This window comes from Corvus brachyrhynchos, unplaced genomic scaffold (genome assembly GCF_000691975.1).
Source record: "Corvus brachyrhynchos isolate BGI_N302 unplaced genomic scaffold, ASM69197v1 scaffold101, whole genome shotgun sequence".
NCBI classification, from domain to species: domain Eukaryota; kingdom Metazoa; phylum Chordata; class Aves; order Passeriformes; family Corvidae; genus Corvus; species Corvus brachyrhynchos.
The window spans coordinates 8665106-8690941 of NW_008237239.1; the positions used below are offsets into that span (position 1 = coordinate 8665106).

General features: G+C 39.7%; 1 long non-coding RNA gene across 14 annotated transcripts in view; it reads right to left on the reverse strand.

The window, feature by feature from the left end:
* LOC108445582 overlaps window positions 1–25836 on the reverse strand; it is a 188492-nt gene that overhangs the window by 42977 nt on the left and 119679 nt on the right. For 12 of the 14 annotated variants that reach the window (XR_001860500.1, XR_001860494.1, XR_001860497.1 and 9 more), the window contains 5 exons: window positions 24254–24396; window positions 10168–10411; window positions 9053–9176; window positions 7520–7638; window positions 6927–7097 (listed from right to left, as the gene is read on the reverse strand). This is a non-coding gene — a long non-coding RNA (uncharacterized LOC108445582). Of the gene's footprint in view, window positions 1–3110; window positions 3304–6926; window positions 7098–7519; window positions 7639–9052; window positions 9177–10167; window positions 10412–18003; window positions 18122–24253; window positions 24397–25836 lie in introns of those variants that run through there. The other 2 variants (XR_001860502.1, XR_001860503.1) reach the window with 2 other exon arrangements.

Consider the following 25836-nt stretch of genomic DNA (forward strand, 5'->3'; position numbering starts at 1 on the left):
CCAGAACTGCCAGTCCTCCTTCAGGCTGCTCTGTCTCAGCCACACCATCAACATCCTCCACTCTCTCCCAGTCCCAGCTGGAAAGGCAATGGGGAAGGACACATCCCTACCACTCCTAGCCTTTGATCTGCAGTGCTGCTGCAGAGAAAGCTGGGGTAGATAGCAGCTGCTCCTTGGGTGGTTCACTTGCTTTCACTAAGCAGATCAGCAGGAGATGGGGCTGTGAATGCTGACTATTTCCCACTTCCAGACCATGGATGTAGTGAGTGAGTATCCCTCTTGGAGGAGTCTACTGAATCCCTATGCAAAAAATTCCTTCTGGGATGAGGCTTTTACCATGAGGCTGGGGAAAGGCTATGTCTCGGGATTTTGCAACTCTCCTCATCCTTGCCTTCATTACACGGCCCTGCAATCTCAGCCTCTCTACCCACAGCCCACCCTTTGACTTAGGACAGATGGGAGGCCAAGCAGGCTCTGCTCCTTGGTGCCCCTGGGATGTCCCCACTGGTCAGCCAATGGCTGATTTCAGAAGCCTGCCTGGAAATGCCATGTGCTTTTATTCACTGATGGTCAGGGCCCACCTGATAGGAGTCCTAACTAGCCCAAGGAGAACAGGAGGCAGCTGACTGCTGCTCAGCGCTGAGTACTGCAAGGGTGAGATGAGAGGCTGCCACCTCTGCCAAAGGATAACCCCAGGTCAGCTGGTGCTGTGCTCCTGGCTGGGACTGGGGACCTGCACCTCTACAGACCTGATACCACTGGATTCCTGCTTTCCCCAGGGATGGATGTCATGCTCCAGGTGGGAGTCTCCCAGGATGTCCCAACAGACACTGCTAGATGGAATGGGGTAGCTGTACAGCTGCTGGGGAGGCAGCATGGGATGGCACTGCCAGGCTGAGCCAGCACAATCCAGAGGAGAAGGCTTAAAGAGCAACAAAACCCACACACATGCAAAAACTCTGCATCAGTCTTCAGTGTAGTCTGAGTAATTAGTGGTTTCTTACAAGAGGAAAATGATAAAGAAAGTAAAAATCTAACTGCCTTAAAACAACAGATACTCCCAATTCATTTCTAATTTATGCATTCTTGTCATATGAAAGCCACTTGCTTAAGCTGCTTTTCTATCTATTTGCAGTCTATTCAGACACACAATGCTCAGTGGGGGTCTGTCTCCATGATTCATTGGCTCAGATTTCCTATAGAGTTTACATGATGTCTACTAAGCCCCATACAGTTTTGTATCCATTATAACCAGGGACAAGCAAGCAGGGCTCAGGAGGCTGAGCATCCATCTAAGAATAGCTTCCTGTCTTCCAGCTCTCTTCACAACAAATGAACAATGGTTACATTTTACGGGCTAGCATTGCATGGTGAGGGGAAATTAGAGGAACTTGTCCGAGTTAAATAAGGGAAGAAGCATTTAGAGTGAAGCTCCTTAAATGAGCAGGTCAATAACTAGTTTACTGAGACCAAAGCACATAGCTAATGAGAGAATAAAGAATTATTCTTGTCAAGAGAAAAAAAGATGCTGCCCTGGTTTTGTGCTAAATAATTACATTCATTATGTTTAGGACAGTCTTGCAAGTGGTCTTCTGCAGTAGTAAATTCATTAGCAAAGCTAATAGGCAAACTACTATTGGGGCAAATCTAAACGATTGCAATAGGATGGATGGCAAAGATGGGGAAAGGTAGTATGAGAGCTAAGAGCCAAAGTTAGCTTTAAGTATAATTGAATTTATCTTCTCATCAACTTTAAGGCCTCCTTCTGGGCTTGAAACAAGCAGAGAAAGACGTCGAAATGAAAGGATATTCACTTGATTCGATTTGTTGCTAGCTTTTCCAGCTTACTGAGCTGTCTAAATTGACCTCTTGACACATGACCACAATTATAAATCCAACAAAAATTAAAATGTCAACTAAATTGGCTCAATGTTTCCAAGTGACAAAAGATCTCAAATGTGTCAGGAAGCCCTCTCCCCAGCAGATACACTAAAAAATTAACCAGGCTTTGAATTTACCCAGAAGTTCATGAAACTTAGCTGGGCAGCAGGAAAGTAGGGTCTTCTTCTTTAATCATGCCCTGCCTAGACTGTAATCACAAGAGCTTCATAGATAAAAATGCAGCACATTGAGGTGAGCCCAGAAAATATTCGAACTCAATTGAGCAAGTCTGTGGAGCACAGCAGTAACACAGGCAGGACCGAGCAGACCACTGCCGCTGGTCACTGCAGTCTCTGGCACCACCCACCATCTCCAGGCAGGGCTGTGCAGCCCCTCCCCTGCCGGGCTGACTTCACTCACAAACTGAGGCACAGAGGGATGCGGGCAGTTCTTGTTGTTGTGCTCAGTACGGGACAGAGCCTTGGCTGAAAAGGTAGAAGGAATTTTTTTTTTTTAATGTTGAAACAGATTTTAGTATGTTAAATGTGATATTCCAAAGTGAGTTTTTTGCTAAAAATAGCTTTACCACTAGGAAGTGAAAATGTGTTATGATTGAAAAAAATACCTACTAAAAAAGTTGGGAAAGAAATCATCAGATATTTAAGATTTTTTTCTTTAGATGTAGAATATAAATAACTTTTTGTTAACTTTGTAAAAAACTTATAAACTGCCTGATTCAAGTCCATCTGGGTTGGATTCAGTTTTGCCACTGAACCAAAAAGCTGTTATACATCATATCTCTGTCTAGCTGTTTTAAATGGACACTCAGGGTATTGGCTAAGGGCATCCAAAAAGTAGCTTTTCAGTAATTGGATTTTGGAAAGACAGAAAAGAAGTAATTGCAATGAACCCCATAGCTGAAAGAAAAGAAAACTAAAAAGAAAAAAATTTTCTTCGCCAAGTGGAAATAGGAATAAATGTTCTTGGCTACTGCTGCATCCTGAAAAGCCAGAATAAGCCTGAGGCTCCCCAGCAAACCTAGTTTAGAAACCTCCTCAGCTGATCTCTCATTTCTTCTGGGTAGTTACCTTATCCAGTCAAGTTAAAAATTCAGGATCTAACTCTCAGTGAGAAATTGGGAAGACAGATATATTGTACATGTGCAGAAGGACATTCAGAGAATTATCTTTGCCTAAACTCAACATTAAGGAAATGCTTGCCACACCTTTGTCCTTCCAGGGAGAGGCTGATCTCTTCCCTCCAGCCATCACAGAGCATCCACCCCAACAGCAGGTCTGGTCTGCACGGGCTGTGACATGAAAGGCTGCTGGAGATCACAGAGCCACAACACCTCTGTCCATCACCAGAAGAAAATCTGTGATCTTCATCCTTCTCCCACACCTTCTTTCATGCATCTACAGCCTTCAAAAGGTGCAGAAAAAATCTGAGATATCTAGATAGCAACAAAAGCTTCCCTTTTAAAGAATTTTTAGTTAATAATTTCCACAGGGAAAACAAAAACGAGAAGATAACTGTTATGAGTGTGGGAAAGGTTTCAAACAGGTGTTTTACTGAGGATAGGCCTAAGCACGGGCTGGGGAGAAGTTGGCACTTCGTTCTCTCAAAGGTGAAGACTAGACCTGGTTTCCTCACTAGGTTTTTGACAGTTATTAAGTAATAAAAACACGTTATGCAATCTTTACATTTAGAGACTCAAAACGTTCAGTTTTGGTCAGAAAAGCGACTATGAAAGTGTCACCTGGATTCTGCACTTATCTGTTTCCTCATGTCCCTGCTCTCTTGTCAAAATATATCCATTTTACTCACTAATGTTAATGGGAGCCCCATATGCCAAGCAGAGAAGATTGGCCTCTTAAGCTTTACCTATTTGCCTGCTAATAAAGCGCACTTTTTATCCCAATAAGCAAGGGAAAGCCAGCACAGGTGCACCACAGTAATATATGCATTATACTTTGCCTCATGCTGTGCTACCACCGGTGAAGCTTTATTCTCATTGCAGAACTTGTACACTTGCTGAAGGTTAGTGATGAAGTACAGCACAGGTCATAAACAACTGAGCTTCATTTTCCACAACTAGACGGAGCAGCAGGCACTTAGGAAAAAAATTATACTAGCTTGTAAATGGAGCAATTTAATATGGAAGTAACTGATAGCAAATAAACATAAAATGCCAAGGCAACTTCTCTGTCACTTAGCTGTACTCTGTTCCTTACATTTCTTTAGAAATCAAATCTAATAAACTAGAATTTATTCAATCTTACTAAAGAAATCACTTTAGAATGTGAAATATACTCCTAAGAAGCGAGAACGCTGTGCTTTTTCCTGACAAAAACCTTTTCTACAGACAGTGCATCAACAAGGTCTGAATAGTGCAATCTTAGCTATGGCTAAGATTATCCAGACATGTGCTGGAAACACTCTGCATTGTCATCATCATTTTTGTGGTAAAACCATCTCAAAACAACAGAGCTTAAGTGATACGAATGGCAAAACATCTCCTTGTCTTGTTTCTTCAGTTACCTCCCAAGTGCAGAGCTTGTTTCTCCAAACATGTGATGCTTTCAACATGCTCTTGACCAACCACCTCTTTTTTAAATGACACGAATGTTCTTGTTACCTACTGCAGCTAGTAGTACTTGAACCTGCTCTCCTCTAGAAGCCAAGACTTTATTTTCTGACTTCCTGCAGCAAAAAAATACTCACTGCTTATAGACTCCCATTGACAGTCAATGCAGTCTTAGTGCTGTGTCCACAGCAGATCTGAGTCTTTTATGAATAGATGTGAGGCTTAGCCATAGAAATCTGTGTGGAGTTCTGGGAAGTACTGAGTCCAAACAAAATCATGTTGAAACTGGAGAAACAATTGAAAAGATGCATTTTTACTCTTAGTGTGATTTCTGGGTAGGAGAACAGCAGTGAAACAGTGCCCCGGGGAGGCTTCATTATCTCCACTCTTGAAGGTTCACTACAGCAGACCAGACAAAACCTGAGCAACTTGGTCTGGCCTCATGGCTGACCCTGCTTTCAGGAGGAGGTCGGACCTAGCCCTCCTGTAGTGCCTTCCCAACCAAGGAAGGACTGTGCAGAGTGGAAATGGGTTCTGCTTGGGGTGCCAGGTGATTCCCCTCATGACTTACCTCACCTTCCCAGGTGCCCTTATAAAATAGGTATGAGGCCGTGGAATCTGAGAACCAGCAAAATGAGGACCGGGGAAATGTGTACAGGAATGAAGGTTCTTTCAAGATGGAGTCATCACCTAGGACTGGGCAGCCTACCCCCTGCATCAAAACCTCCTCCATGAAGAAAAAAGAAAGGTAGTAGTCACTGGTAGTCAGAAAATAAAGTCTTTTGAGGGGAATGGAGGGCCCAATACACTGACCAGACCCAACCCACAAGGAGCTGTATTGCTTCCCTGGGGCCTGCACAAGAGACATCACCAAGAAACTTCCCAGCCTGCTACAGCCCATTGATTATTATTTTTCCAGGTTTTCCAGGTAGGCAGTGACAGGGTCCCAACAAGAAGGTTGCAAACAATCAAGAGGGACCTCAGGGCCTTTGGTCAACAGATCAAGGGATCTGTAGCACAAGTTGGGTTCATTTCTGTCCCTCCAGTTGCAGGGAACGATGGAGCAAGAGAGACAGGGAGCTCCTGGAGCAGGTCTGGTGGGGGTTGACGAAGATTATGGAGGAACTGGAGCATCTCATGAGGAAAGACTGAGGCAGCTGGGGCTTTCCAGCCAAGAGGAGATCGCTGAGAGGGGGTCATATCAATGTCTGTCAGTATCTGAAGGGAGGTGTCAGAAGACGGACCAGCCTCTGCTGTGTGGTGCTGAGCAACAGGACAAGAGGCAATGGGCAGAAACTGATGTACAGGAAGTTCTACCTAAATATGAAGAAGAACTTCTTTACTGTGAGGGTGACCGATCACTGGAACAGATTGCCTTCCAGTCTCCCCCACTGGAGAAATTCCAGAACTATCTGGATGAAGTCCTGTGCAGTGTGCGCTACGACGACCCTGTCTGAGCAGGGAGGTTGGACCAGACAATCTACTGCTGTCCTTTCCAACCTTACCCATTCTGTGTGACATGAGGTCCCACTCAAAATCATACCACCATCTACAGCCAGCCACAAGTCAAAAGAGATTCTCGCTCTGCCCCTTCCCTGAGCGCATGGCATTTTGGTACACCTACAGGCCTCTTGCTAATCCCTCCCTAAACACTGTTCTGACCCATCAGACAAAACTCCACACATTCCTTTGTTACCTTCCACAGTTCCTTCCTAGGAGCCTATAGGGTACAAACCTACAAGCCTTACAAAGCCTCACTGGTCTTCCTCAGTGGTTTATCAGAACAGAGACTGCTGTGAAGGGAGCAGCAATAAACACCTCTGATATTCATTTCCAACCATTCAGATTAGCACACTGCATTCACTGCTATTTATATCCTCTAACTTCTTGATACCTATGGCTCAGTGAATGTGTCCAAAACCTCTCCCTGGTTTATGAGTGTGAATTTAGTTTTTATGTTCACTGATTGCTAATGAGGCATCTTCCTGCATTAAACCTGCATAAAACTAGGTACCTACTGTAAAACACTCCTTCCTACTGCTTTTCATCGATTACAAAGGGAATTATGATCTAGCAACGAATAATAATGGCCATAAAGAAATGCTCACTACTCTCTTGATGTTTCAAAGTGAATTTAGCTGCAGCAAGTGGTCAAAACATGGCCCAGTACAAGAAAGAAACCCTTCTTGGTCAAATCAAACCTGTAAGGCTCCTTGAAATCAGCTGGAAATCATGGAGCTGGACTTTGCAGATCTGAGCAAAGTGCCAGGTAGCCCCAGTGCCCAGACATGCCATGGCATTGCCACTACTCACCATCCCCTGTGCACTGTTTCCAGTTTCTGAGTGCACCTTATGAAAGAAGAGCAAGCATAGAAACCCTTGCTGGTTTACAGTGCCTCCAGCTTAAGCTTTGCCACGTAGCTTGTGCAAAATAAACTGAACAGCTTCCCAGACGTACCTCAGTTAACTCAGTTCTTCTGCTTTGGAAGTGGAGGAGACAGAGTTACAGCGGAGCCAGGCTGTGAGCTTGGATGAGGTACAGGGCCTAGGGAAGGAGCTCTCATTCCTTCTTACTCTGCCATGACGGTGAAAAGACCAAACTACAGTTCACCTTTCCACTACTGCAGGTCTGTGGAAAGAGAAAAACACAGCAAATGTGTTTTGACATAACAGTCCTAAATTGGTGATGGAAAAGCTGGCTAGCACGTCCATGGCTGAATGTAGTTATTTTGTTTAATGTAAAAAATTATACTACAATTGTATGTGATACATATTCTTGGCCTTTAAATCAAGGGTAATCTATGGCTTTTAAGATTTCAGTTTATCCTTAAACAATATAAATGGCTGTCCACAGCAGACACAGCTGTATCAGAGGGGAGAACATTGAAAATTTGAGGAAGAACATCTCCATCTAACTGCCTACCTGTAACTGAGAAATTAGCTTTCTTCCCAAGAGAAAGAAAAGGTTGAGGTTAATTAGGAGATGGTTTAACAATGCACGCAAAGTTTCTATTGTAAAACATGATTTTATAGAGAAATGCACATCCCCACCTTGGCAGAATCTGATAAAAGATGAAGGAGAATACAGTAGACACCATCAAATGGATGACAACTTCATATAACTTCTTCTGAGAGAAAGCAGCCTGTTGTTTACTGCATTTATCGACAATCTGTGAAAGTAGACCAGGAATCAGTCTAATTACCAGAGTGCCAGTTGTGCTTGTTAACACCAGCTTTGTGACCAAATGTTATTCCACAGTTGTCACATCACAAGAAGGTTTCATTACTAACATAATAGTGAACAAGATCACATGCCTGGCTATTGATTGATCTGCCACACAAAGGAAGGACGTTTGTTGTCTCTATTATAACCAGTTAGATCTTTGTCTGCCTGTATAATATGCACAGGAATGTATCACAAGCAGTTGCTGCAGTGTTTCTTAATTTCTGCCTGTTAGCCCATTAACAGCCCACTAGGATTTGCAGTCTTTACCAACAGAGAAGAAATGACCTTGCCATAATTTGTCTTTCACAATCTTCAAAAAATTGTTTCCATCAGCCTTCCTGCAGTCCTACAAGGATTGAGACTTACTCAACATTTGCATTATAAATATATCATTTCTGCCAAATCAAAAGCTATTTTAATTCTTTCCAGACACAATTGGCTAACACAGCAGGAACAGTAGAAATATTCATCATTACTGCAGTTGAATGGCCCTGAAAGAACTATATCTTAGACCAGAGAAATGCTATGCTAACAAGCACCCTAGACAAAATGAACTAAGATTGACCCTCAGAGCATCAAGATATTGCTTGACTGACCAGTCATAAATGCAAAGAGCAGCTTTCAGCCTGTTGCTGATATGAAAAGTGAACAGTCTTGTTTATTTTTCTATGAACTCAATAAATATTACAATACAAAAGTGGATTTGTTTATCATTGTGAGCCTACAGAAAAACAAGCATGCCTCATCATCTTATCTGATGATGAATGATTTATCAGGCAGAACATGAATCTGCTTCTGAGTCTATTTTCCTGTTTATGCTTGTTGAACAGATACAATTTAATGAAGAATATAAAGTACTTAAAATCTGTCTACCATTAATAGTTTAATTAAATTGACATGTACTTCAAAAACAGAGAGACAGAAAACATTAATTTTGGTTATAAAGGGCATGGCATTATTAAAGTGCAATTAAAAACAACATTCACTTACAACTAATAGCTAAAACAATTTAATTATTTAACATCTAATTGTCTGTTCTGGCTAACCTAGCCACCCCAAGATAGGTGTGTTCTTCGGGCCTCATGTAAAGTATATTACGTGGCAGAGACCCAAGCACAAGATAACAAGTTGCTCCTGAGCAATATCTCACTGTAAATCCACTGACAAACACCTCACTGTGCCATTGGTGGCACAGGGGCCTCCCATGTCCTTGAGGTGCCAGTTCCCAAAGGATCCCTCATAAACCTCTCCCACTGGGGCAGGTAACAGCCTCTGCTGTGGCTGGTGCAAAGTCGAGGGGATGACTGGTGAGCTGGCTCCTGGCTTTGTGGTCATTTTTCCCTGGTAAAAGCACTCACCCAGGACCCTTGGACATACTTAAGTACCCATTTTCTTCCTAAAGTTCACATCTCACAGCTCTCTCCTTCTGTCCCACTTGATAGAAATTGATCAACTGGCTCAGCAATTATTTGACAGAAGGCACTGAAAAAGAGGAGCAAAGAAAAGCAGCTCAGTCACACAGGTCTCATTTTGCTTAGAAACAGGACAAAAAACCCTCTCCTGCCAATTTCAAAGTTAAAAGCCAAAGATGCAAAGTGGGAGTCTGTCAAAGAACTCTTTTAAGATGACTTCTCAGAAGCATATATCCTTCTTGAACAACATAGCAGCGGAAGCATCTCTGAAATTCAATCTACATTTTTTTAAGAACATAGCAACAAACAAGTTTAGAAACTTCATCTGAATTTTAGGTTCAGAAGAAAATACAGACTTAAAACACAGGACTAGTCTGAAAACATGAATTCTGTTCAGTACTTTCAGAGATACATTGCAAAGAAAAGTCAGATTTTTTAAGCTTTCGACCAAAAGTGAGCCGGACCTGTCCCTCATAGCCAGGATCTCCACTGCAGAGACATCTGTCTGTGAATGGAGGGACTGTGCCTGGGTTACACCATTAGCCAAGCATAGGCCACCAGGCAGCTGGCATTTCTGGGATACATCTGGGAGAAAGTTTGGTTTCAAGGATTTTCTTTTGAAATACTATTTAATTAAATAAGTGTCAAGAAATATTGTCCTAATCACAGTTAAAGAAAAGCAGCTGCCGGTTTTCCTAATGTGGGCAGCATGTCATGGCAAGTTCCAGAGCTCTCAGCAGAACTTCACCAGTCTCAAAATTTTACTCCTACAAGGAAATTGCAGGATTAATATCCTATTAACCAAACCCACCTATTCTTGAACACAGCCTGGAGCAGATGTTATTTCAGGACTATTTCACTAGTTCTTATAGCTTTGATTTACTCATTTCCTTATAAGTTGAGGTGTGTGGAGTGGCAGCAATTACTCCCTTAAACCCAAAAGAAGACACAGTCCTCTATCACCTCCTCAGGTGGAAAGGAGGGAAAAACCCAACAACATAGTGAAGTGTTCACAAAAGCTTTTCTTTGTGCCTTTTTTCCAATCCAGAGAGTGTCATCACCTTTGTCACACCACCTGAAGGTTGCTGACTGTCCTCTGAAGCCCGGGACAAGGAGAAATCCTTCTGCCCATGCTGCAGGTGGCTGAGCCAGATGGAGCCTCTGAGATTAGGAAGAGATGTGCTCAGCCTGGGTCTGCCTTGCAGGGACAGCTTTCACATCTGGGACTGACACCAGGGCTCCAAACCTTTACGCTGCTGCAAGGATGGCACCTGGGCTTCCCCTGGCAGATGAGTGTACCAGAAGCTGGTTGAGGAAAATACGGTTTTATTCATTATTCCATAGAAAGCATTTTACTGACAAAAATCTTTTTTCACTGCACCTGTAAGCAATGTATTAAAAATTAGAATAAAAATAATTAGTACAAAATAATATATTCCTGCATTTCAGTTTCTCCATGGAAAAACATATTTTTCCTTATTTTAATCCTTGTTAAATTTAACACTTAAATTTCTCTGTGGAAAAATTCAAAAGAAGACAGAAATAGCAAAGATTGGGATTTAGTAGGATCATTAAAAATAAAACATAAACAGTGTCTCTCTTTACCTTTTTTCCTCTAAAGAGTATCATAATAATATATTTATTTTCAATGCAGTCATTAAGCCAACCACCTTGACTTAAAAACACCTGCACTGACACATACTAGGTTTTGAATTCAGATAAGTTAGCCTCAAAAGAATAAATAGAATCACAAATGGTCAGAGCTAAAGCACTTCAACCGACCAGAAGAAATTATTATGAGCATGGGGGTTCATTTGAAGGTCTTGTGAGGAATTTGGCAACTGAAGCATTGAGGAGTATTTGCTGGGGAGGTACCAGATACCCCCACTGCAAAGTGATGAGCTGCTTTTTCACTAAGCAAAGCATGGAAAGGTGGCTGCTGAGCAGTTTAGGACTTTTGAGGGGTTTGGCTCTGCAATCTCTAACCACATTAAAACTTTGTTCACACTCTTTTCAAGACCTGTAACTCAGATGTAATTGCAGTCTAACATAGACCACACAGAGTAGGCAGAATAGAGGATAAAGTAAATCAAGAGATATGGACAGCCTATACTCCATTGCATATAAACTAGCAGTGAAATCCCTTGTGCCTGGCCAAGCTTCTGAGCTTGCACGAGGACTTCTACTAGATTGCTCTAGCCACACCAGTAATCAGATGTTTGCCTATGTAGAACAAAACACCAGGCAGTTACTGAGCTGTATTTTATTCATGGTTTATTCACTATTATGTGACCAATACAGCCTGAAAAGACAAATATCTTATGAAATACTGTATTAATTGACTATGAGTTTCAATCTTTTCTGTGAAGACAGAACATTGCCTATCATTTCATACTTTAAAAACTTATATTATCAAGCCTTACCCCATTAAGAATATTTTTTCCAGATTTCCCACAATTTTTTGCATTTTTTTTTTTTTTGTGCAAAATCACATTCAAATATTATAATTCTTATTCAAGGCTTTGCCCCATATAAAATGCAGGTAAAGCATATCTAAAGCATTCCTGACATACAACTATTAAGAAAAAACCCACCAAAGCGTGTGGCTGTCTAGGTGGCTTTACAAATGAAATCAAGGCATTAGACATAGATTTTGTTATTATTGTGTTTAAATTAAGCTTGAAATGAAATGCAACTGAAATAAAAATCAGAAGCGAAACAGGGTATTGTTTGCTTTCTGAATATTAAATGCAATCAAAAGGTAATAGTACTTATAGATTTTTCACATCCAAACAGATTTATGAAACTGATAAAAACCATTTGCTCATTGAACTTCAGGAATCTGGGTATCTTCTTCTGTGAATAATCAAGTAAGTTAACTTAGGCAGCTTCTCTGTTTCAGTGCTACAGGCATACAGAATTTATATTTAAAGGACTACTTTTTAAAAAGCAAGTAACTTCACCATGAATGTCATTTGAGACAAAATATACTATTAAAAAGAAACCAAGTTGAGTGGTCACAGCTGAAAAGAAAAAAGGGAAGTCAGCAATTTTCATTGTGTTGCTCATGAATTTTATTTTCACATTTGCATACATGAGAATTAATTCACAAATCCTGAAGGCAGGAGTCATTTACTTTACTAATTTGTTTCTTTATATATTTCTTTTTCATGATTTTATGAAAATGTTTCTATTAATTTGAAGTTCCTTTTTTCAGTTCAGAAAAATCTCAGTTGTTTTTCAGCATCTCTGATTACTTTAAGTAACCTGCTGTCTCAGTAAGAGCAGAAAGTTTATTGACACAATTTTCTTGAGATAGCTTTTCAGAACTTAGTATTTAAATGAGCTTATATATTAAGCAAAGAAGCAAAAATGTACTGAAAATTTTAGGGGCCCTAGGGCCTTCTCAAGATGCATGATGTCTCTTCCCTGCTTTGGAGTCACAAGAATGCTAAATAAGGAGAGAAAAAAATCCTTATTTCAGAAGAAAAGAAAAAAACAAACACCACCCTTAAAATATCAGATCACGTCAAAACTGTGGTGAAAGGTTTCAGTTACTCTCGGCTGTGGGTTTATATCCATGTTCTGCTTGCCAATATTTTGGGTAGTATTCTGAAGTCGTGATTTGATCCTTTAAGGACCTCCTATCCCCTAGGCTCAGGTTTGATTCAGTATTGGAAGTGCCAGGACAGCAGCTGCTATGAGAGCAATCTGGATGAAATTTCTCAAGAGCAGCTTTTCCTGCAATATTTTAAACCAATCTGAATTGAGAAAAGCAGGGACAAAATAAAAAGATAAACACAGAAATCAGACAGAGTAAAACCTGGAAGGGGAATGTGGAAAGCAGAATGGGAGCTAGGAAATACACATTTGTGGAAGGACTAAGGAACCAAATGGGGAAACTGAGAGAAACATTTGGAAAAAAATCTGAGGAGCAGAAGGCTGACAGAGGAGGCAAAATCTGTGAGGGGGAGAAGTGAAGGGGGGTAACACAAGCACAGAAAGGAACCAAAAAAATACCATTGAAAGAGGCAGAGGAAGGACAAAGGGCAGAGAGACAATAATCAACTGCATGGAACAAAAATAGCAGGGCAGAGAGATGGTGAGGAAGGTAAATTGGAAATGGAGATCCAAAAGGAAGGCAAAAATTTTACAGAGTGAAAGCTCAACCTATAAAGCTTCATGAAGTTTGCAGGAAATTAGTTTTGAGGAAAGTCCAGGCAGTGCAAGGATGGAAGCATATTCATTTCTTTGCCTTCTCAATCTGCCTTCAGGTTAACAGAGCCTCTGTTTATAGCAAACCCAAAAAATAAACATCCGGCCTATTGGAACTGGTAAGGGGGACATGGTACAACTACTGCCTTCTCCCTGTGAACAATGCAATCTGCTCCTTTCGTGCCCTGCTTTCAGAACAGGAGGAACAAACAGGCAAAACATAATTTACAGTCTTGGTTTATCTGTATCCACAGCCCGTCTGCTGATTCGAACACAGCAGAATGTGTGTGTGTGCATTCAGAGAGATGGCTGTCATTAGACCAACGAAGTTAACCAATGTATAAAAGGCAGGATCAGATCAGTAATAAAGTTTACACTTCATTATGGATGTCAAAATCCTTGCTGAATTTTTTTTCCCCACACGTATCTAGCTTATTAAATTTCACAAGCAAAACCTGAGTGAGCATTCAGGAATCAGTTACTTGGAAGCCTTCAGGATTAAAATCTAAAACCAGATATTTCCTTAATAAATTTACAGAATTAGAACTGGACATATTAACATACATCTCTGTTTTCATGACTGTAAAATGATTGGATTCTTGTCTCATCAAATTTACATTGTAGAATCTGAATATAGTATGATTAGACATTATTTTAACAACTACATTACAATACAATTTAAAATAAAATGGCCCTTTATATCGCACTAATATCAGTGTTTTAAATAACAAAGGGGACTTTTTTTAAATAAAGGAAAGGATTAGCATTTAGTTTCAATCAGTATAAGCAATGCTGTACCAGTTGGTGTCTCAAAGATTCAGAATTTTATTAATATTCCAGAGATGCATTTGTGTTGCCTCTGGGTACACTGAAAAGCCACTTAAACTGCACTTAAAGCAGCACTACAGGATCAAATTGATGTGCATCAACCATTTACAATAAAACTTGATTATTATAAAGGCATACATATTTGCATAATTACATGTTTGATTTTTTGATAATGCAGAATACACTACAAAATGTTGCTTCATGTAGAAAGGCACCGTCAAAAAGCACCATCTGCTGTAGTGTTTAATGCACTGCAATGTTTGAAAAATTCTGAAGGTAGATTGGTGCAAATCAAAGGAGAAAGCAAAGGAGTTTTGCTAGAACAAGGGGCTCAGGGATGGAGGAGGGGACACAGTACACTGTGGACCTTTTGTTAGGCTGTCATCTGTTCCTCTCTATTTTTAAATAAAATTTTCAGGGGACAAAGGTAAAAGACAACAGTTGCACATCCCACAGTGTACAGAACATAGGATTCAGAACTTGAGAGCATTTGACAAACACATTTTTGATGTTTTCATTGAAAAAAAAAGATCAGTATCTAATATATGCAATGAAGGAATTACAATGGAAAAGAAAGCAAACTTAACAAGAATGAATCTTTTTAAAGGAATCTCTATTAAGCATCACAATGGCTTAAAAGAAATAGAACTTGAAAGTAAGAATATCTCCATATTTGCTCAATTCACAAGAAGCAGCCACCTGATCTTCAGTAATACCTGACCATGTCTGAGCAACCCCAATGGAAGCCCAATGGGTTCAGGAAGTCTCATGCTAAGATTGCAGAAGTAAACGTGTATCTTTGATTACAAGAAAAAGCAAGCACTTCTAGACTCGGCACTGTTAGCCCTGAGTTCTTGTATCCTAAAAATATACATCATTTTGATTAGCACTACATGTTTATCATTTTAATACCTGAGGCATCTCTTCAAAGTGGATTTTGAGACAAGACATTAATCAAATGTTGTTGTAACCGTTTGTAATATTCTGCCATCCTGAGGAGTTTTATGCATGCATCCAGAATACACACACACACAGAAAAGGGTCATCTGTGGCTTTTTCCAAGTCTGTTGCTACCTCTGAGCTATGCTGTGAACATTTTTGGACATTATGCTGAGTAGTAAAGCACAGTGCAGAGCCAAGACACGGAGGATCTGGCAGGGAAGTCAATAGGCATGTACTAGCCTGTTGCTTCCCAGTAGGAGTTCATTCCTTCACAAATTGGCCTTCGGTAAGCTGTGTGATTCATTGCTCAGGGACTGGATTACAAGCTGGAAACCAGCTGACAAAACTTGGGCAACTCATTTCACTTCTCCATGCTATCTATATTCCTTCCTCCTGTTTTTCACATCACATTAGTTGAAAATTATAAAACTCTTCAGGGCAAGGACTTTTTCATAATACAAGTTTCCAGCATGTTGGGTATTAAACAAGCTTTTATCTCTGTGGGCACCTCAAGGTATACCAGGATACAAACAACAGTTGGATTATATGCTGTGTGTGGGATAAATACCAAGTCAATTTAAAAGCATCTTTAACAACACAATCTGACTATAAAGTCCAGCAGTCTAGACCAGCATCTGGCTCCAAGATGTATTCTACAGTGCATGACACAAAAGAGCTTCCAAAACAGATGAAATTTTGTCCAGGCACCTGAAGGAAAAATGTGGTTGTGTATGTGTGAATGCAAATATCTCAAAACTTTCTGTGCCCAAGCCACAACAGCTTGCATGTAGATACATTGAAACCAAAGGGATAGCCATAGAACTGGAAGCCCTAAAGCTGTGTTGCTGGCCTGTTAGGTTATGCTACATCTGGAGTATAATAAATTTGCATTCCCACCAAGAAAATAGCCACTGCTGTATAGTTATGAGACATATTTTGTTTCACATTATGAGGAAGAATGTGCTTGAGTCCTCTGTTATGCATCCAGGTTTCTTACCCTGACTTACCAGGTACAATTATAGAGCGGCATTGGAGATGCCGAACACCCGCACTGTCATTGACTTAGATCAGCACTGTGAAATCCAATGCTTCTGAAAAATCAACTCTTTTGTGTATCTTGCAGAAGACACACAATTTTTTTTTTAAATAACCAACATATTGTTGTGTGTACACAGTTCATGAAAACTCAGAAACGTTTATCTGTTGATATTTTCCCCATACCAGTCATTTACTGGCTTGAACTGGACTGCACTATGATGCAGTGCCATTCCCTCTGCCTGCACTTGAAGCAGAAACTGAATTGTTTCCTGCTCATCAGGTACCCATACTGAAAAGATAATGTTGTATTTATAGCATAATATTGAAAATAGCCCCAAATTATAATAAAGCCTCAAAGACGTCTGTATTTCTTTCCCGCTGAAGTCTCTATGTGCATTTGGTCATAGAACTCTAAAAGGAAACAAAACCAGCCAGGCAGACGCAAATCTTTAGAAACAATGAGTTTCCCTTTTGTGCCTTAATATTCTGCTCTTGGTGAGCTTCTCTAACAAAGTCTGCACTAATCGTTGCTGGAATCAGCACAGCAGCGGCTGCTAAGCAAAGTCTTTTTCTCCACCCTCTCTGCACTAGGCAGACAGGGTTTTTCATTACATATATCATTTTCAACTTGCTGCAGTGATTCCACAAAGACAGGAGGATTTAGAAAGCTAATGAATGGGGGTGGGGAGCAGACTACAGTTGGAGCTTCACTGCTAATGTTTAAGGCTAGATACTATGAGTGGCTTCACACACGAGGCACTGCCACCGATTTTATTTTCATTGCATGGCACTGACAGACTTTGACAGCCAAATCATTCATCTCAAGTTAATAAATCCAAGTTGGGGAGGGGGAATTTTTGTTTGAACATTTATTGCTACAGGATTTAGGGCAAGGCTCGTTGGTCATTGCCTTGCCCTGGTTGTTATTGTGCTGCAATGACAGCAAAATTATTTATCTTTTAGTTGCTAATTAAGAACAGAAGTGAAGAATAGGTTTGGTCTGAATATACCATAATATCTAGAGACCATTTACTACATCATAATGAGATGCAATAGATGCTGTAACTCAGTATCTCTACAAGTCTCTTGCTGCTTTATTATGAGGAAAAAATTCATCTTGTAAGTTAATCAACACAAAGTTAACAGTTTATAAATAAGGTTAACCTGAATGAGAAAAACAACATTCCCCTCCCTCTCCCCGGGTGAAAAGATGCACCTCTTTCCTAGTTCCCTTCCAGCAGAGAACACTGTTTCACCAATATCAGTACCCTTGCTACTGTTCAGCAGCTTGATCTGTCTAACCCACCTTTTGCAGACATGTCATCAATATTGCCTGCCACTTGGGAGAACAGACTATACTGATTACAAAATACTGGTTCTATAAATCTGATGATTTTAATGATAAAACAGGATATTTTAGGCTTTCTTGTCCCTGAAGAACCAAGAACAATTGCAGATTGATTGTAAACCAATTAAGGACCTTAGAGCTATAAGTTGTGAATATCATTTCTTTCTCCTAAGGGAAGAAAACAAAATAAACAAAAAAAATCATTTTCTGGTTCTTACCTCTCTGCATAATAATTTACGATGTGGGTGAAGCTGTTAATTCAGATCTGAGTGTTGAATTATGACTTCAAATTTCTCAAGGCATAGTTATAACCAGATCCCACTCAGCTACCTCTTTCAATGACCAATATTCACTGACGTGTCAGGCAGAGAGGGAAGAAAGTGGTGAACATCATAGAATACAGACATATGGCCAAGCACAAGCAGCTTTGCTCTTTGGGGGATGATGTTCTCTGAAACCCTTCACAGAAATTAATAAACACTAGTTGTAGTCAGTGGCCCCACTTCAGCACCAATTCCCTCCTTACATGCAGAATGTTGGAGAGTTGAGGAGCCTCAGGGTATGGTACAACCTTTGAGAAGATGTTCTCCAGACTGACCACAGCAATCTTCTCCCAAGGTGGCAGGTCAAGACTGTCCTAAGAGCTGAATGGAAACTACATGAATTAGTTAATACCCTTTATTTTATGTTTAAGGCTATTCCCTGCAACTATATCCTGCTGCCAATGCTCAGTTAATAGGCTCCTGTAGTGAATAACATCATGTGCTCTGTCAATTATTAATAATGAGACAAGCGTTTTCACATCAGAATGCCAACTTGTAATGTGATAAGCCTGTATTGTACAAGGGTATCAAAGCTCAGTCTCATAACATCACTAGTTTACTAAGTGAACTTTGAACAAGATTTATTCCCCAGTCCATTCAGTCCTAATTTTCATGAATTTTGAAAATAGAAAACCTCTTTTCCTTGGCAACATTTTTAGATTATGGTTTGTATTTTAGGTGCTTGATTTACTGCTACATTGCATTTATTCTAACACATCACTGATCCCCTGTCTCCTACATCAGATTTAGTTACTTTTTTATTGTATAATTTCTAGGCGACAGTGGCTATCCAGGACAGAAACAGCTGATGGATCTAATTTGATTTTGCCCTTATACCAGCAGAAGTTCACTTACTAGTTCACTTACTCAGAATTCATTGATCACTCAAAGGTCTTCTGGGATTGTGAAATCTCATTCTCGGTGTCTTTTCCAATTGTCAAAGCACAGACTCAATACCACATCTGACATCCTTGCAGCCTGCCTAGTTCTGCATAACACAGCAGTCAACCATGGGGTTATAGTCAATGATGAGACTCTCAGAAAGGATGACAAGGCTAAATCTTACTGACTTCAAACATGCCAAAAAGGTAGATCTTTCTGAAAGGTGGGTTTGCTGATGATAAGCAAGGGGCAGCTCAGTGACAGCCATATCTTTAGCAAGGAAAAGGAAGAACTGGAAAAGGATGATTAGAGACAGAAAAGTCAGACAGTAAAGGAAGAAGAAAATGCAGAAGGAGTTTTACACAAAGATCCATAGGTCTAAAAGCAAAGAAATTGCACTACTTAGTATAGGAAGATGATTGAATTCCTTTATCTGTGTCTTACTGTTCCCAGCTAAAACACGAGATGGTGTCCTCTGCACAGCCCGTTCAGTGCAGCGGCGAGACAGCAAGCCTTGTGGAGGTACTGTCAGAACAATAATCACTTTGAAAGTGGTTGTAAAGATCTTCTAGTCACTAAGTTCACACAAAGAGGCAAGATGAGGTTAATGAAACTTCAACAACTGTTTACGTTCAGTAAGGTTACTTCGTCTTGAGTTTTTGAGAGCAGATAAGGTGGAAAAAAGAAAGACATTGGGAAGGTGGATGACATTTAAGAGCAGCAGTAGTAAAGTCCTCCATTACAAGAATAAAGACAACTATTTCATCAACAGCAAACACATTTATCTTCATCTGAGAGAAACAACTGATAGTTCCTGTTACCTGAGGGAATTCTAAACCTTGAGCTAATCCGTGCACCTACTGCACAACTTCGCATCAATATTTAGGTTACCAGTTTTGGAACAAATGCATTACCAAATATGAGTTTCTTTCATAGAAACAAACATTGTAATCAAAACAGACACTCTTTAATCACAGATTGTTTTCTGAACACATTTGCAAGTCTCATTTCAAACTGTTTGAGCACCTGAGCTTTCATTTTTCCTCTCTGGAAAGTATTCACTATCCTAAATGCAGCCAGCTATGGTGGATAACTCTGCTCTGATAGGCATTGTTCATTTTCTCCCTTTTTCACTCATCCTTTGGAGGACATGAAAATATTTTTCTCCCTGTGTGCGTAAAACCCTTCCACAATAATCAGCTGCTCCATCTTCCTGTCATTATCTTGTTTGTATTCAAATAGGCACTAATGTTGCTGTGCCCCATCAAAAGACTTGGGCAATAGTTCCAAAAATGCAAAAGTCACAGGGGAAAATGAGGGGGAATTACATTCCCAGTAACATGATATTTAAAATCCCTTGGTTGGCTTGCAGACTATGATACTTGCATTTAGAACTACTGGTTCATTTCAAACGGAATTTTAGTCAAACAGAATGAAAGCATAACTTCTGAGGCACGAGTTGAAGACTTGGAACAGAGGGGGAATGAGCCCGTACTTAACACCGCCACTCAGAGCTGTGATCACTCTCTATTTTGCTACAAACACACTGTGCAGCCCTAGTCAAGTTGCTTAGGGGCTTTTTGTGGCTTAATCCCCCATCTTTGAGATAACTATGACTTAGTCTCCCTATCTCATAGGCACACAGTGAGGATGAATGCATTAAGAAAGAATTAATATATCACAGTATAGTGATAGGAGTTCAATACCCTGCATACAGAGTAATTTATCTTTTTGTCTCCTGGATCTAGTACAGTTTCTAGGTGTGCACAACAGTAAAAGCCCAATCTATTAATATATAAAGAAACCAAAAAATCTTCATCCCTAGATTCCTGTATATGAAACCATGAACAGAAACACAAACCTGTAGTATAGAGGGGAAATACCAGAGTAGAAAAGAACAGAATTTTTTCCTTAATTACAGTGGGCTTGAGGATAGGAACCACAAGCTAGACATAAATAAAGAAATCTGTTTGTTCCAACAGAATAAACAAAAAAGACAACAAAACAAAACAACTGTACAACAAATTCATATATAAAGTAGATATATAAGTATTTAGACACATTTGAAAAAAGACACTCCTTAATCCTATCTCGTGTAAGGAATACACTATAATTTACTAGCATATGAATTATATACTGTTCCCAGGGTGAAACCTCTGTATTTCTTGCTCCAAACTACTCTGCCTATAAAACAGCTTTATTAGAGTTTAGCAGTGTTAAAGAAAAAAGTGAAAGTAATGTCTATAGCTCCCATTAAAAAGCAGATCATACATTTTACAGTGATAATAGCATAATATACTATAAAAAATGAGTTTTCACCAAATATTCAAAATTACAGATTTATTCAAATTCCCAGAAAAAAATCAAACTTGTGAATTGTGCAGATTATATAGCCAATAAAATATTTATTGTTGCACAATGTATATTGTTAACTGTGTTGACTACTTTCCACCAAGGTGCCAGAGAAATGAAAAATTAACCAGTGCAGAATATAAAATAGGGGAGGGTTGAGTCCTAGAGCTAGTTCATGAGCATACAAAACAGATTGTATTCAGAGCTGTAATATAGAAGTTCTTCAGCAAAGAAGACACCAGAGCTGAATACCTGACAGCAGAACAAAACAGAGAACAGCATTAAAGCCTTGTAGTTGAAGTGCTGCATGCAAATGCAGGAAGAGCTGAATTAGTAATGTTGAAGGTCTACCTAATGTAGACAGTGGCTGTGTCAATGAATGTTTTAATGACATCTTACTAGTTTTAAGGACTGAGTGCATACATGCAGCCTGATGGAATTCTGGAAGTACAGTGAACACGTGGTTGAAAAATGTCTTTGGGTTCACAAAAACGAGTGAATATTTGAATATCCTCCTTCTCTGCAACTTCATAAACTGACCTATGAAAATCACACATGTGGTTTGAGGTGCATATTCTTGTTTTCAGCATTAACCATAATTGCTACCAATGAACTTCCTATTGTCTACCATTTATTCTTTTGCAAAATTACATGAGTATTCATTTCAGTTTCAGCTACAGGGCAGCAAATGTTGATCACCCTGTGAAAGGAAAAATTGAATAAAACCCAAAAATTTTTAAATATCCTCTAGATATTTTGAACCTTAATGCTGTGACTTCAAATGTACCTTTTCGTCCTCTTGATTTTGAGATGACTTGCAGAACTTCCTAACTGAGGACAAGGATAAGAAGTAGGCTGGCAGACAGAGCAGGACTCAGGTTGTTGCTCCAGCCGTGCTGCACAGAAGGGCATTTCTGACCTGACCGTTCACAAATTGCAGTGGGTAAAAAACCAAATACACCAGTACTCTGGGGTGAAGACTTTCATCCTTGCCCTTGGCCTCTCTATTTCAGCTTTTCCTCTTCCAGCCTTTAGCACAGACCACACCAAGTGTGGCAGTGCAACTGCACACTCAGAGCGAGCATGTGCCAGCCTGAAGTGCTGAAAAAACAGTGTTTGAGCACAACCCTGTTCTATAGCCGTGGCCCAGATGGACCCACACTCCTGCCCATCCTCTTCCATGGGAGCAGATTTCTCAAGCTGGGAGAGCTTGAGCAGGTACCTCATAGGGTTCAAAATTTAAAGACAACTGTCTTTCTCCTCTCACCCTAACTGGTCACACTGCTTGATATTAAATTATATTAAATGGAATACATTTGACAATGAAAAACTTTGCTGAATGTTTCAGAACTGGCTATCCTAAAGAAACTGGTCCCTAGGCTACACTAGTTCATGTTAAAAGAAAAATTATACAACAGCATTTCAGGAAGCCCTTGGAGACATATGCTGGCTTTCTCAGGCCGGGCACACAGCAGCCACAGGTCCTGCTTTTTGAAGAGCAGGACAATACAGATGGAATTAATTGAAAAATTCAGGGTAGATGTTCTCTTAGGATCTTACAGTTCCTGTATTTTTAATTGCTTGTTCTGTCAGCACTTAACACCTGCACATTTTTGAAATCTTTTTTGATTTACACTGAAGCAGCTGGATTATGCCATCAGACAGCATGAACTCAGTGCAAACACTGCTATTGTCTGCATGTTCCGGGTGTGCAAGGCAGGAGAGGGGAGCATGTGTACACTTGGAGGAGATAAACCCTATTCCAGCATCCTTCTGCTTAGACAGACTACAGCTTGGAGTCCCACCATGTACCTACACATCTGAGCCAGATCCAAAAATCTGGATGTCTAAAACTAGGTTCCTAAATCAATGCTTGAGATGCCTGAAAATCAACCTCTTGCAAAACTTAAAAAAGAAGCTTTTCTGAGTCCAGTCAAAGCTTCAGTATTTCTGAATGCACTTTGGTACGTAAGTCCAGGTTCCTATTTTAAGAAATCTTGGACTAGAACCAGACCCACCTTGCTATTTAAATGCACTATAGAGCAGAAAAAAGCTGAACAGGTCTGGACACCTGCACAAATGGGCAGGCAGCAGCCAGGCAGAGCAGTCATTCCACCCCGCTGACTTACTGCTGGGGAAGGAACCTCACCGCTGAGGATAAAGACAGGCAAGGCACAGAAAATTTGCAGCTTTTTACACACACAAAGCAAAAGGATTAAAAACAGCATATAGAACAAAGATTTACAATAGATCAGCCACACAACTCTGCAGAAGGAACAAAGGTTTCATGAAAGAATAAATGAAGAAAAAAAAAAGGTTTCCTGAGACTATAGGCAGCCCTAGAGACTTTTAAGTATTAGTCAGACCAAAGGCTACCAGATGATTCCAGAGCCCTGACTGCTCACTGGGGAGCTCAGGCCTTTCCAATGGGGCAAGGTAGGTCAGCTGGAGACTAAAGGGTACAGAGCTCCCCAGAGAAAGACTTTTTTGTTATGTTTGGGTTTAAGCATGTTTCCTTCATAAGACATGGTCTAAGGCTCCATTATTTAGGTTTTCAACTTAGAGATTTTCTTACAGGGAAAACAGTGACACTTTTTCTTTCTTTTGACTACCTCCCTCACTTGAAGAGTTTTGCAAAAACCTGATGTCTCGCTAACAGTGGCTAGCTCATGTTAGCAAACAACACTCTGCAAGTTCTGTCTTTAACAAAATAACTTGGGCCATTCAGCCAGAAGAGCTTTCATTCCCATCCTCCATAAATTCTTTCTTTTGCTCCACTCATTTCCCAAAGTAAAGGAAAACTAACAGCTAAATTATTTTCTTTTCTCACCTTTCCTCTAAATTCTTTATAGCTTAGATTTTGCAATCTGAAGATCAAAGCTTATTCCCCAGTTCAATACAAAAGGAGAGTAATGCAGAGCTCTTGTACAGTAGATATATACAATAGACAATATACAATAAATGCCTTTATCATGCCTTCCTTACCTCTAGCACAGTCCTTTCCCAGCCCCAAGAAGTTCTAAGCATGCATCACCTGCTCATCCCCATGGCATGCCTGGAGCCATGGGAGTTGCGCTGCTCACAGTAAAAAGTGCTTTGGGCACATTATGTAAGTTTACTTGTCTGTGTTTTTCAGTCTCTCATGAAGTGATAACAGACAAAAGTTCCCCAAATAATAAATAACCAAAACAACATTTGAAGTGAAATTCTCATACTTACTTAGGCGTGCTTGTTTAAAGCAACAGGAATAGTTACGTGGGCAGTGCATGAACTCAAGAATTGGATGTGATATTCAACCAGAAACACGGTTCACTTTTTGACTATCAATTCTCCAGGGAGCACTAGCTGGAGATGACAGAGGTCTGTGAAAAAGAGAAGTTCATTATTTTAAATCCTAAGAAATTTTTAAATCCTAAGAAAAAATACTTAGGAATATGTAAGGAAATGCAAAGCCAGAAGGTAAGGCCGCCTTTCATTAGGAAAAGGCCCACCACTGCAAAAACATCCCTTATCTTCATGGGAATGCAGCCATGAAGCACTCCTATGACTCCCAGTGAGGTTCAGACCTCTGTATTGGAGGCACTACTACCAGAAACAACAGTTTAATACCTGTGTTTTACTCAGTTTGGGAAAAAACATTATTTTCTTCATTGCCCCATTTTTTTCTTTAAAGTGATATAAACCTTCACAGATCAGTGAGAAATTTAGTTAAAATATTATATAAGGTGCTCATTTTTGGAAAAGCAAGCATCTGGCTTCATGGAAGACCTGACTGAGAAACAATGAAAGCACATGCCTGCCAGACTTGCACACAGCTTTCTTTAAAGATCTAAATAAGAATCTACTTTAAATTACTGTCAAATATTTCAGAATTGCTTGTTCTAAAACAATTCTTTTTAATTTTATTAAACAGTAACAAGAACAATAACCTGAATAATTCTTACCCTTTTAAGTTTATCTCATTAGATGGCAATAATATACTCTTAAGAACCTCAGCTGCTGGTTTTACAAACTCTGGTTTTTTAGTCAATCCCAGGATCTCCATTCAGGATACCGTAGTCTTCATTAATTTACTTTAATTTCATTTCATATGAAGACAACATTACTCTTAGGACAGATTATTTGTGGTGAATTGCAACATGATTGCTGTATTTAAGGTCTTGTTGAGATGGAAAAGTTTTTCATAGTGATATGTGTTAACATATATATTTCACTCATTTTTTCTAGAACGGGATGGTGAGACACATATATACAAATATATACACACATACATATATACATACATATATATGTATAAATTTATATACTTCCATATTAAAAAAACTATTAAAGTAAGAACTTCATTAAGGGCAATGATTCATTTACACCTTTAGAGTCTAACAAAAATTCCACCAGGGTGTCCCATCCATGCCCAGGACAGGGCACAAAATAAAAACAAGGGATGATCAATTTAACAAAACTGAAGAATGACTTAATGGGAGGTAGATGATTCTCATTTTTTTCTGAATAATATGTTGCTTCTCTTTTAATACCTCTGACTCAAAAGAGGTATCTAGTTAAACACAGAAGAGAAAAAAAATGGCACTCTTGTCAGATGCAGCTAAGGTTTAGACACAAAATACTGAATCTGATACAAGTAGATGATAATACTCTAACAGGATAAATTACTACAATGAGTTCTTTTCCTGTAATTTAGAGAAGCTCTGTTGCTCCTTGCTAAATTTTCCATGGAACATATATATGAGTATACAAATGCATATGCTAACACCATCTGAACAGAGCAGCTTCAACCCCTTTCCCTA